The 12459-nt window shown below is 36.8% G+C and overlaps 1 long non-coding RNA gene across 1 annotated transcript in view; it reads left to right on the top strand.

Annotated features, from left to right (window-relative positions):
• LOC132406831 (uncharacterized) overlaps positions 1-12459 on the top strand; it is a 178011-nt gene that overhangs the window by 75001 nt on the left and 90551 nt on the right. Inside the window, exon 4 of the long non-coding RNA XR_009516264.1 lies at positions 10264-10407. This is a non-coding gene — a long non-coding RNA (uncharacterized LOC132406831). The remainder of the gene's footprint in view (positions 1-10263; positions 10408-12459) is intronic.

Here is a 12459-nt window from a genome sequence, read left to right on the forward strand (position 1 = left end):
TACTACCTCCTCTTGAATAGCATGTGATTGAACCTTCTTGACCAATCTCTCATGTGGGACCTTGTCAAATGCCTTGCCGAAGTCCATGTAGATAACATTCACTGCCTACTGATGAAGTGGAAGACAAATTTTATAATTACCTATCCATTCTGTTATTTGTGAGGAATTCAAGCATTTAAAATTATCTAACTATACATTGGATCTTATCAAGCCCCAAACTTCTACCAGCTCTGCCCACTAATCTGAGATATTGCAGGCTTTTTTTAATATACATGACTATCACTTTAAACTCTTCATCTCTACTGATCTTCAACCACACAAGAGGATCTTACAGGGATTCAGAAATCTATGTCACACCATGACTGTCTCAGATGCATATCTTTCAACCCCATCTTCTCCTGGTGACCTAACAGTAATCAGACATCTGTCATCGTTCTTCACATGCATCAAGTGTAAATCCTGCACTGCCTTCTCTTGTAACTACTTCAGAGCTACTCTATCTTTGGCAATGTAAGGACCTCTTCATCAGAGCAATGGGGAGGGGTGTGTTTGAGCTTTAGTCTGGATGGTGTAGAGGGCAACTCATGATGAGTGTTAAGTGTTTGGAATTGGGATTTTGATCAGGTGCTGCAGGGAGTTGGATGGATGGATTTTATGTTGTAATCCAGTCTGGATATAATGGTGAGCATCTTGATGGAAATCTGAGACATTGAATGTGTGGAGAATATCAAACAAACTGCTTTCAGTTGGTTCAGGTGCAGGGCTATGACCTGCGACCTGGTTAGAGATTGATTTACAAAGGTAAGGCACAAAAATTCTGCACATGGTCCTATTTGAGTGGCCCATTCTGATGGTAGATCATTGAACAGAAATGTTAAATGTGATTCTCCACAGACACTGCTGATCAACTTTCGAAAATTCCTCATAAACTTTTCAATGGCCGACATTCATGACCTTCATGAGCGATGCTTCACTTCCAGATGAGTTCAACGCCATCTATGCCTACTTTGAAAGGGAGAATATAATGACAACTGTGAAGATCCCTGCTGCACCTGGTGATTCTGTGAACTCTGTCTCATAGGCCGATGTTAGGCTGCCTTTAAAGAGGGTGAGCACTCACAAGGTGGAAGGTCCCAATGGAGTACCTGGTAAGGCTCTGAAAACTTTTGCCAACCAACTGGCGGAAGTATTCAATGACACTTTCAACCTCTCATTGCTATGGGTGGAAGTTCCCACTTACTTCAAAAAGGCAACAATTATACCAATGCCTAAGAAGAATAATATGAGCTGCCTTAATGACTATCACCCAGTAGCACTCACACCTACAGTGATGAAATACTTTGATAGGTTGGTCATGACTAGACTGAACAACTTCCTCAGCAAGGACCTGGACCCATTGCAATTTGCCTATCATCACAATAGGTCACACGGCCTTAGACCACCTGGACAATACAAACAGGATGCTGTGCATTGACTGTAGCTCAGCATTTAACACCATCATTCCCACAATCCTGATCGAGAAGTTACAGAACCTGGCCCTCTGTACTTCCGTCTGCAATTGAATCCTCAACTTCCAAACCGGAAGACCACAATCTCTGCGGATTTGTGATAATATCTCCTCCTCGCTGACAATCAAAACTGGGGCATCTCAGGGGTGTGTGCTTAGCCCACTGCTCTACTCTCTCTATACCCATGACTGTGTGGCTAGGCATAGCTGAAATACCATCTATAAATTTGCTAACGATACAACCATTGTTGGTAGAATCTTGGGTGGCGATGAGAGGGTGTACAGGAGTGAGATATGCCAACTAGTGAGTGATGCCACAGCAACAACCTGGCACTCAACGTCAGTAAGACGAGAAAGCTTATTGTGTACTTCAGGAAGGGTAAGATGAAGGGACACATATGAAGTGGAGAGAGTGAGCAGTTTCAAGTTCCTGGGTGTCAAGATCTCTGAGGACCTAACCTGGTCCCAACATATCAATGCAGTTATAAAGAAGGCAAGACAGCAACTATATTTCATTTGGAGTTTGAAGAGATTTGGTATGTCAACAGAAACACTCAAGAACTTCTATAGATGTACTGTGGAGAGCATTCTGACAGGCTGCATCACTGTCTGGTATGGAGGGGCTACCGCACAGGACCAGAAGAAGCTGCAAAGGCTTGTAAATCTAGTCAGCTCCATCTTGGCTACTAGCCTACAAAGTATCCAGGACATCTTCAAGGAGAGGTGTCTTAGAAAGGTAGTGTCCATTTTTAAGGACCTCCAGCACCCAGGGCATCCCCTTTTGTTACTGTTACCATCAGGTAGGAGGTGCAGAAGCCTGAAGGCACACACTCAGTGATTCAGGAACAGTTTCTTCCCCTTTGCCGTCCAATTTCTAAATGGACATTGAACCCATGAACACTACTTCACTTTTTTAAATACACTCTATTTCTGTTTTTGCACGATTTTTAATCTCAATATACGTATCTTGCTATTGATTATTTATTAATATTTTTATTCTTCTATATTATGTTTTGCATTGAACTGCTGCTGCTAAGTTAACAAATTTCACAACACATGATGGTGATAATAGACCTGATTCTGATGCGCATGTTGAGGTGCTGGTGTGCTGAGAATATACTTCAGTAATGTTCCAGAATTAAGCTAATGGAGGCTTTTAATGCTACACCTGGACAAGGCTTGGAACTGAATCGCCCAAGTTGAACCAATTAAGTGGCACTTACTTTGCAAGTTACTGCCTGAGGAATGTTCTGCTTTTGTTGGGTAGATTCACGCAATGTAGATTCATGTAACTTGCTGTCCAAGTTGCATGCCATCTTTGACAATGACTCCCATCCACTCCATAATGTACTGGTTAGGCACAGGAGTACGTTCAGCCAGAGACTCATTCCACCGAGATGTAACACCGAGAGTCATAGGAAGTCATTCCTGCCTGTGGCCATCAAACTTTACAACTCCTCCCTTGGAGTGTCAAAGACCCTGAGCCAATAGGCTGGTCCTGAACTTATTTCCACTGGGCATGATTAACTTATTATTATTTAATTATTTATGGTTTTATATTGCTATATTTCTTCACTATTCTTGGTTGGTGCGGCTGTAACGAAATCCAATTTCCCTCGGGATCAATAAAATATGTCTGTCTGTCTGTATTCATTGTGGAGCAGCTAGGGAGAGGCTTGGTTATCTCTGGAGCACGGGTCTTGAGCATTATAACCAAACCTTTAGAAAGGCCCAAGCTCCCCTGATGCAGGGCCTTGGCCTGAGACATCAACTGTTTATTCATTTTAATAGAAGTTGCCTGACTCGCTGAGCTCCTCCAGCATTTTGTGTGTGTTACTTTGCACACTTCCCTGTTTTAATAGCAGATGGAATAAACGATATTGGCTGAATTGTTATAGTCATGACCTTGAATTGATCATCTACTTTTAGCAAAAGATAACTGTCATAATTCAGCCTTGTTATTTGTGTTTGGCTCTGCAGTCATTCATTGCTGAACTGATCTCCTGCTTGTGACTGGGTGCAGCAGTGTGTGTAGCCTTGTCTGGCTTCATTAACTGTGCCAATAGCATGTTTTTTTTTGTGGTTCAGCATGCTTGTAACCCTTTCTTGTAATTTCACTAAGTTTTTAATTTTTCACTTTTCTACTCCTACTTTGTTCCTTTACATCAATCTAAGGTTAGTCAAGTGAATTGATTGACACAGTAAATTGCAGAAGGATGTTGCATATCATGAGATTATGGATTGTATAGAATACAGTCCTATTATTGATATACCACCTTGTCTAATTGACACACACTCTTAAGTTGGTAAACCTTTTAAAGTTACCCATTATGGTAATCGCACACGCTGCTATCACTTTGCTGTCCAGATTCATCTGTGAGGACTGAGTTATCTTGATTTCTGCAAAATGTTTTGGAATTGGGTAAATCAGTACAAGTATGTTATTATTCCCAGTCTACCAGAAACCTAGTCTGGCAAATATATTATTCATGATTTCTGACAGTGATGGTATTACAGAGTTACTTTTGGTAATGGAAACTAGGGACCTCTAACCAAAATATGAAGGGTGCCTTCCAATAATGATCTTGCATTTTGAATTCTTAAAAAAAAATGCAATGAGATTGTTATAGAGCTTTTCGAGTACTCATATTTTCCTCTTGCTAATTAACAAGAGGCACTGTTTAAAAGATGAAATTTATGTCTCAGTGAAAATATGCTTTGTAAAATAGAATATAGCTTTCTCAAACATGTTTCTGAATGTCAGTACAAAGGTAACCATTTACAGTTCTTTATCATTGTCATTGTTGCAAGAATGTTGGATGATAATGACTGGGAGTAACTTTCAAATATCTGGAAAATGAGAATTCTGCCCTTTTCGCAACAAGTAAATTGGGTCACAGTGTTCCCAGAATTTGCATTTCAATTAAAAAGCAATAAAAACACATTGTATTAATACTACAATCATTCTTACACATGGGAAGATGATATCTTATTTTACGCTGTAAATGAAAAGCTCCTTCTTTCAAATAGGCCACCCATCAAGGTCAGTAAATCTCCTCTACTATTCTTTGTCAAAATTAATGGTATTTAGTATCCTTAATCTGAACTGGTCTGAGGTATGTATGTAATTGGAGACAAGTGCATAGTTTATAATAAAATCTCCATAGTTTATTGCTTGCCATGAAATATTTCAAGCTTAGGTATGCAAAAGAAAATATAACTAAAGATATTTTCCACTAGCACCTTTTCCACCAATGAAGCAAAAAAAATCAATATTGGGACTATACATTCAATTTTTGTGTTGATTAAATTATAGGAAAGAGAAGGTACACTTCTTTTCAACTTTTAAGTCTGTCTTGCCACCAAATCATTTTTTATTTATCTTCCCCATCTGGAAAAGCAAAATGCCTTCTCTGAAATTAAACAATAAAGGAAGCCAACTTTTAAACCTCAGTTATTCTTGGTATTTCTTGAGTGGAGAATGTTTCTGATGAGTTTTAATGAAAATTGTTTCCATAAATCCAGTTTTAAAATTTGCCATTTGCTTACATTAATTATGTAAGATCTTGGGCTAGAAATTCTTCTGCAGTTGCAAATTTTTATGTGCTATTTTATTAAAGCAGAAGTGCTAAAGGCAGTCAGAGATTTTGTGCACATGATGTATAATTTTTCACATCCTTGATCCAGGTCCTCTTTACATTCGGAAGCATATCGGCCTCTTATCATGTACTTTGATGTTTCTCACTTTGAAATACTGGGCTGACATTGTTTGCAGAGAAGACTACAGCCTATGATCTCACTTTAAGGACTCTTCATCATGTTATTTCATGTTATCATTATTTATTGCTATTTATTTATATTTGCATTGGCACAGTTCGTTGTCTTCTGGTTGATCTTTCATTGATCCTGTTATAATTACTGTTCTCTAGATTTGCTGAGTATGCCCACAAGAAAATGAATCTTAGGGTTTTATGTGGTGACACTTATGTACTCTGGTAATAAAATTTACTTCGAACTTTGTATTAGATGATTGTGAATAGCACAGGTCTCAAATAATGGAATCAAATTTAACCAAACCTGCTTTGGTATTAGTGCATGACCTTACTTGGGCAGCTACCAGGAGTCTAAAATATTGCTGCCCTTGCTGTAAGTTCCTTTCTTGACTTGTCATTCCAAGTGATTTGCCTCCAATCCCACCTCTTCATGTTCCTTCTGCACCTCAGTAACCCCCCAAACTGCTGTTGCATCCAGCTTGACACCCAGGACCTCATGTGGAGTCAAGCATCAGTGCCTTATGGCCTCATCCAGTTCATTGGTACTTTCAGGGATGTAAACCATACCTTGACTGGTTAATTCATATATCAAGCCCACCAAAATGGTTGATTCCTAATTGTCTTCTGAAATCATATAGTGAGCCATTCAGATCAGGGGCAATTACTGATAGACAATGTAATAAGGTCTAGCTGGTAAAAATGAACAAATAAAAATTAAAAAAACATGAGTCTTTACGTGCATGTACATCTCCCTGGACCATGCTAGCTGTGCTGCTCAGAGACTGCTAACAAGTTGTTTAAAGAGGCCTAGTGATTTAAATTATTTGCTTCTTTCTCTGAGGAGACACCCTGCCTGCATTATCAAGAATTATTTTTGGACTATCTTTGTTTTCTATTTCTTGCATTCAAAATTAATTTTAAAAGAAGTATCATATTTACCACAGGGGCTCCTCCAGTTACGAATTACCTCACACAAATCTGACTTGACACAAATTTTTCCATATATTTTTCAAGCTAATAATAATAATAATGCAATGTTTCATGGTATTCATTAATGACTGGATATAGTATATAATCTATTAGTTTAAATATGGGTAGTGTGAGGATAAATATTTAAAGAAATGAAAAATTTAAAGCTAATGTATATAGAGCAACTTGATGTGGATTGTTTCAGAAAACAGTCTTTCCTGACATACTGACTTAGGAAAAGAACCTTTGTGTAATCCAGAAACTGCCTGTACATATAGAAAATACTTCTGCCTTTTTTATACTTAGTTAAATACAAGTTCTCTTCTGATAACTCCATAAACAAGTCTATCAAAATAGACAGCCCCATCTACACACCCCTAAAAGCCGAAGAAACATGAGCGGACTGACGGGGTAGCCAGTCAAGACCAAGGCAAGCAGACGGGAGCAATCCTCAAGAGAAACCCCAGCAACTGCACACTGAGGGTGTCACCTCGACTGGTGATGAAATGTCTTCAAGTTAATTGCCAAGCTCAGTAAACACCGCAACATCAAATGCCTCCATCTGAGCTACCAATCCTAAACTACCACCATCCTAAACTAATACACAGTTCTATAGCACTAAACTACCACCATCCTAAACTAATACACAGTTCTATAGCACTATAATAGTATTGATCATGTTCTAATATGTTTTGTATTTCATTTAAATACATAATTTGTTACTCAGTTAAATGGTTGGTTGCCTTTTTTATATCTTTCTAACTAACTCCATGAGACTTTGGCTAATTTGGACAGCCACTTAATTGGGCCAAAATGTACTGTTCCTGATGTGGCCCATTAATTGGAATCCACTGTATTCAGTTCTTCCATCTTATTTCAATCAATGTATAATGTGAAACCTTGGATAGCCACTTTCTTAATGAGATAGTGCACCATGGCTTGGAAGTCAAGATGTATAGCTAATTTGCTTTTCATTGTTGAGCATGTGAAAACAGATTTTGTTTTCAACGGAGTGCAATGTGCTTAGGACCTTTCCTGGGTCAAATCATCTCATTTCAGAAATTTGAATCACTCTTGCAATCTTGTAGTAATTTCCTTGTTGGTTATATATAGGATGACATCATTCCTTATGTAGCATTCCTTTAAGAGCATTACAGGGGAATTAGTCCAAGTTATCCTGGGGGCGGGGGGGGGGGGGTAACTATCTTTTGCTTTTCCTTGGAATTACAATGTCTTCACACCACTGAACTGAATTGGGATCCCTCGAAGATTTCTAAGTGTGCTCCTGGATTGCGTTCATCTGCGGCTACACTTACACTTGCTGATCGGACTGCTGGGGGCTTGTTCTTGCCAGCAGCACCCCATGCTCCTTCAGCCTACAGGAGATGACACTCAGGGACTTGGGTGTGTGATGATGATTATTACTTGCTACTGTATGTTTACTGCTGATATTATTACATGTGCTATATGCCTTGTACTGTGTATGCCTGTTGGCACCTTGGCCCCAGAGGAATGCTGCTTCATTTGTCTGTATTCATGTATGGTTGAATGACAGTTGAACTTGAACTTGTACAGACTATTGCCCCTATGATCTTGTGCCCGTCATCTAACTTGCCCCTGCCCACTTCAGCTTCACTCCTGATGCATCAGTTTGCTATGGCCAATGACAGAGTCATCCTTCCCCTCAGCAAATAGGGCCACCACCTCCACTGCTTCTGAACTCAGTCTTGTTTGTATTTAGCACACGGTAAAACAAAAGTCTGGCACCTGCTGATTAATTTCCTTAAGATATGAATTAGTCACTTTTTCAGTGTTTCTGAATGGCAAATACATTTGATTTATAAATTTAAAAGTGTAAAGAAGAAATCTTTCTTACACATCATTGTTCAGTAAAATTTTTACTCATTCTTGTACTGCTACTTTATTATCTTTAAATTCTTGAAGATATTACATTTTATGGTGTATAGCTGGTATTTAGACCTGAAGGTCTTACCTGTTTTTTTGCCAGCAAATGCATCTATAGCATGTCTTTTGGTATGTCTATTAATTTCAGAGTCAACAATTCAGTGTGTTTTAGAACTCATATCCCTTCACATTACATTTGAAAGTAAACCAGACAGTATTCACAAAATTTGGTGCACAATGGAATTGTAATCACCTGTGTTTAAAGGTAATAGTTTAAAAATAAGCTACAGGTTTTCCCTTTCATGAGAGTTAGCTTAATGAAAAAGCCTTTTTGCTTCAAATTGCATGACAACATTTTCAGATTACATTCCTGAAACAGAGAATTCACTTATTCCAAGTAATTGGATGCTGACTTAGGTTAATATGTACAATGTCCTAAAATGAAAATGTTCTATTGTAAGTAGAACTGTATGATACCTGAGGCAGACTCAATAGATTTGGTTGAGCTCTGAGTTAATTATATTGCAGCCTATTTTTTGAATGAATTCAAGCATGAATTCTACACAGTTAAAATTGGGATAATTATATTCAATTCTATTTGGTACCCTGCTGAATGAATTGACCTTTCAGATAAAACTACTCACTTGAACAGAAAACCTGGAAAAAGAATAGACAAAACAAGTAGAAGTAGAATAAGTACTTTTAAATATAAGATAAGAATTCAGAAAGCTGCACCATTGTGGATTATTAAGGTCTACGAACAAGAGTTCATCTCTTTTAAAATAAATTGTATTTAGATTATCTTTTCTGGGGAAAAATATTAGGTTGCCAATCTACAGATGATAAGTGAGTGCCATTGCATTTCTTGACATCTTGAGCACACAGCAATTCACATAGCAATTTCCGAATAGACTCATAAATGGTCTTGGGAAGCCTTGCTCATTTGACTAATCTTTCATCCTGCAATAGTTTTAGATTGCATTGATTGAGAAATGTTTTGACAACAGTTTAGTAATTTATGTATGTCTTTTGGAAATTGAAGCAGTGCTATTAATGTCCTAATCAGGTTAAAAGCTTTACTTATCTAACACCTTTACTGTTGTTCAGAATATGGGTAATAAAAGTTGTTTTATTTAAATCAAGTGGTGGGTTCAAATCAAATGCAAAAGCAACCAGTGTGACTTGTAATGAAAGCTTGGAAAGATTACCTGGGAAATCTACAAAAACATATTATTCATTGGATAACTCAATGAGCTGTAATCTCTCTCCCGAGCCATGCTTACTTATCTGGTTATTTCAGTGCATTGTTTGATATTACAAGTCTTAAGAGGTTTTGTGCTTTTTCTGAGAAAAGGTTGATTGCTTAAGTTATTTTATATTTGTTGAAATTAATGGTTTGAATTTGAATTCAAGCAATTTAATTTTGGAGATATTGCATTTTTCCCCTTGTACATTTCTATTCATTCAAAATAAAAATATAATTATGCACAGATGAGGGTTGAGAGTTGTTTAAAATTTTGCATGCATGAGCCTTTCCTCAATGGCTGGAATGATTTTTCTTGTCCTAAAACACCAAAAGAAAATATAATTTGAAGTGTCAGAGTAGTAGACAAAACAAACTTAATACGAATGTATTACTTGTATTAAACTTGAATTTATGTAACTTGAATAGTTTTGTTCCCTATTTGTTTTTTTCATTGGAGCTTGTCAAGGGTGCAGTAAAGAAATGGAAAAACTGAAAGTCTTTTTGCAGGCTTCAGTAAGACGGACATTAAAGAAATAACAAGAAACTGAGAAAGTTAAAGCTTTCTACCAGTTTCTAGTTGATGTAATTTTGTTGAGAGCATTTTGTGTTGCAAATCTCTCTCTCCTCCACTTATTTTCACATGTGCTTTTGCTTAATCATATTAGGGGTTGGGAAGGTGGGGTGTGTAAACTTTACTGGCACTCTTCAACTACATATACCCTCCACACCCCCCACATAGTCAGCTCTCCCAAATTTACTGTTTTGAAATATAATTGAGATAGTTTGTGCTTATTATTGATGATGATTTACTTATTTTTGATGATTTACATTGATAAGTTCAACTAATTAATATTTGGTTTTAGATGAAGCATATCAAGATGTGGGAGGACCTCATTAGCCTCAACTGAAGATATACAGAACTTCACATCAGGGTGATAGCAGGTGGTCTTTAGTGAACAGTCAAAAGTGTTTTGGAAAGATACTTCTTGAGCTCAAGGTAGATTAAGGTAACCATCTATAAAATCAAATGTAAATATCTACATTACAGTCAAGTAATAAAAACTCTTTTAAACTGTTGATTCTACTGTTGTTTAGCACTGTTTAAAAATTGATGAACAAATCTTTGGACAAAATATGTTCTGAATCTTAAAACGCCTGGTAATAACTGTAAAAACGATTGGATAAGGTAAATGGATCCATTTAACATTAAACATGGCACTCATTGCTGGATTTTGAAGATTTAAGGTTCATCTGGGTACCTCCCTAACAACTGAATATATTTGAAGTTTTGGTTATTTGTTCAGCTTTCTGATACCAGTTGAATAAACTGCTGTGACTATGTCAGCAAGCTTTTATAATGTTCAGTAGAAGAAGTGTCACACCTCACTGCACAAACTGGCTGATAGTTTTATTTCTCTATTCAGATAGTGCAGCTGGCAAAACATTTGTTCTTCACTGGACAGATTTTCCTTTTTGATCTGTGTACTGTGAAGGACTCATTCAAATTAGGTGATATGTGCAACATTACAACACATGGCCTGAATTCACAAGACTCCACTGGAGATGCACCGGACATTCATTTGAAGGTGCTGCAGGCAGATCTTTAATGAACAGTCAAAGGGTGCATGTGAAGGCTGTTAAATTGTTTAATGAAGAAATTGGAAAAAATTTAAGCAGCTTGATGGTGTTTATTTGTGAGAATCAGACTGAGTTCTTGAGTTTTATCTCACAGAATTTTTAACAAGATAGTTTTTAACTGGATATAGGATATACATCTTGACTTCAATATCTGATGTTGAACTGAAGTTCTTTTAACTATGTAGATACAGATGAAATAAATTGGTAGAGTGGCCACATACAGAGATTAATAGTCTGTATCTGATATGAAGCTGCACTTGTTATCTAAGGAAACGAATGTCAATGCCCAAAGGTCAAAGCTGCACAATTTTTCATTCCTGTTGGAAGCAATCTAAAATGCTACATAACTTGAAATATCTGATTTTTCATTTGGCCTTTATAAAACTACTGGATTTGTGAGCACTGTAAATGCTAAAATAAATTATATGATGCCTTATTATGCTTACGTCATAGATATCTAACAAGAATGGTGATATTTTAAATTTTATTATACATCTCAGTATCTTGTCAGCTTTAGTCTTTTCAGCCTCAGCAGCTTTTTTGAGCTTGAAAACTAAGTGCCTTAATCAATACAAAGCATCAACAGAACACCATGGGTGATTTTTGCTTTGAGCTATGCAATTACTTCCTGCTATTAGGTCAAACATAATACAGGGACTCAAAGGACAGACTATTGTTCACCACCAGCTTAATCTTAAAGATCAAACCATGACATTCTTATTAAAGGTTTGACAAATGATAACATGTAATGAAGTTTCTTTGTTGTTTTTTTTCTTTTTCACAAGGCATTGAGAAAAAACTTATTGATCTAATTTGGTTCTTTTTGAGATCTATGGATATTAATCATTGTGACCAATTAATGTTCTATATTTTGAAAGACGAAACACAACAGGATTTTTAGTTTTAATTATTTATGTTTGCTACAATCTTAAATTCTACTTCCCTCTGGTTTGCTAAAGAAAACTATCAAAGGTAGGCAAGAGGTTATTTCTAGTTTCTAATATCCTTTTTTTTAACCCCAGTGTCCAAGCTGAATGAAGCTCTTCACTGTAGGCCAATTGTTTAATATCAAGTAAATTGGCATGGTCATGAGGTGAGAAGGTTTTAGGGTTTTTATATTGCAAAATATTAACGTTGATGACAACAAAGCAAAAAGTGTTGTGACAATGACTAACACTGAATTTACAATATACATTTACAGTTCACATATACATTTACATATACAGTTTACAATATACATTAATGATTTAGATGAAGGGATTAAAAATAACATTAGCAAATTTGCTGATGACACAAAGCTGGGTGGCAGTGTGAAATGTCAGGAAGATGTTATGAGAATGCAGGGTGACTTGGACAGGTTGGGTGAGTGGGCAAATGTATGGCAGATGCAGTTTAATGTGGATAAATGTGAGGTTATCCAC

This window comes from Hypanus sabinus, chromosome 17 (genome assembly GCF_030144855.1).
Source record: "Hypanus sabinus isolate sHypSab1 chromosome 17, sHypSab1.hap1, whole genome shotgun sequence".
Taxonomy (NCBI): Eukaryota; Metazoa; Chordata; class Chondrichthyes; order Myliobatiformes; family Dasyatidae; genus Hypanus; species Hypanus sabinus.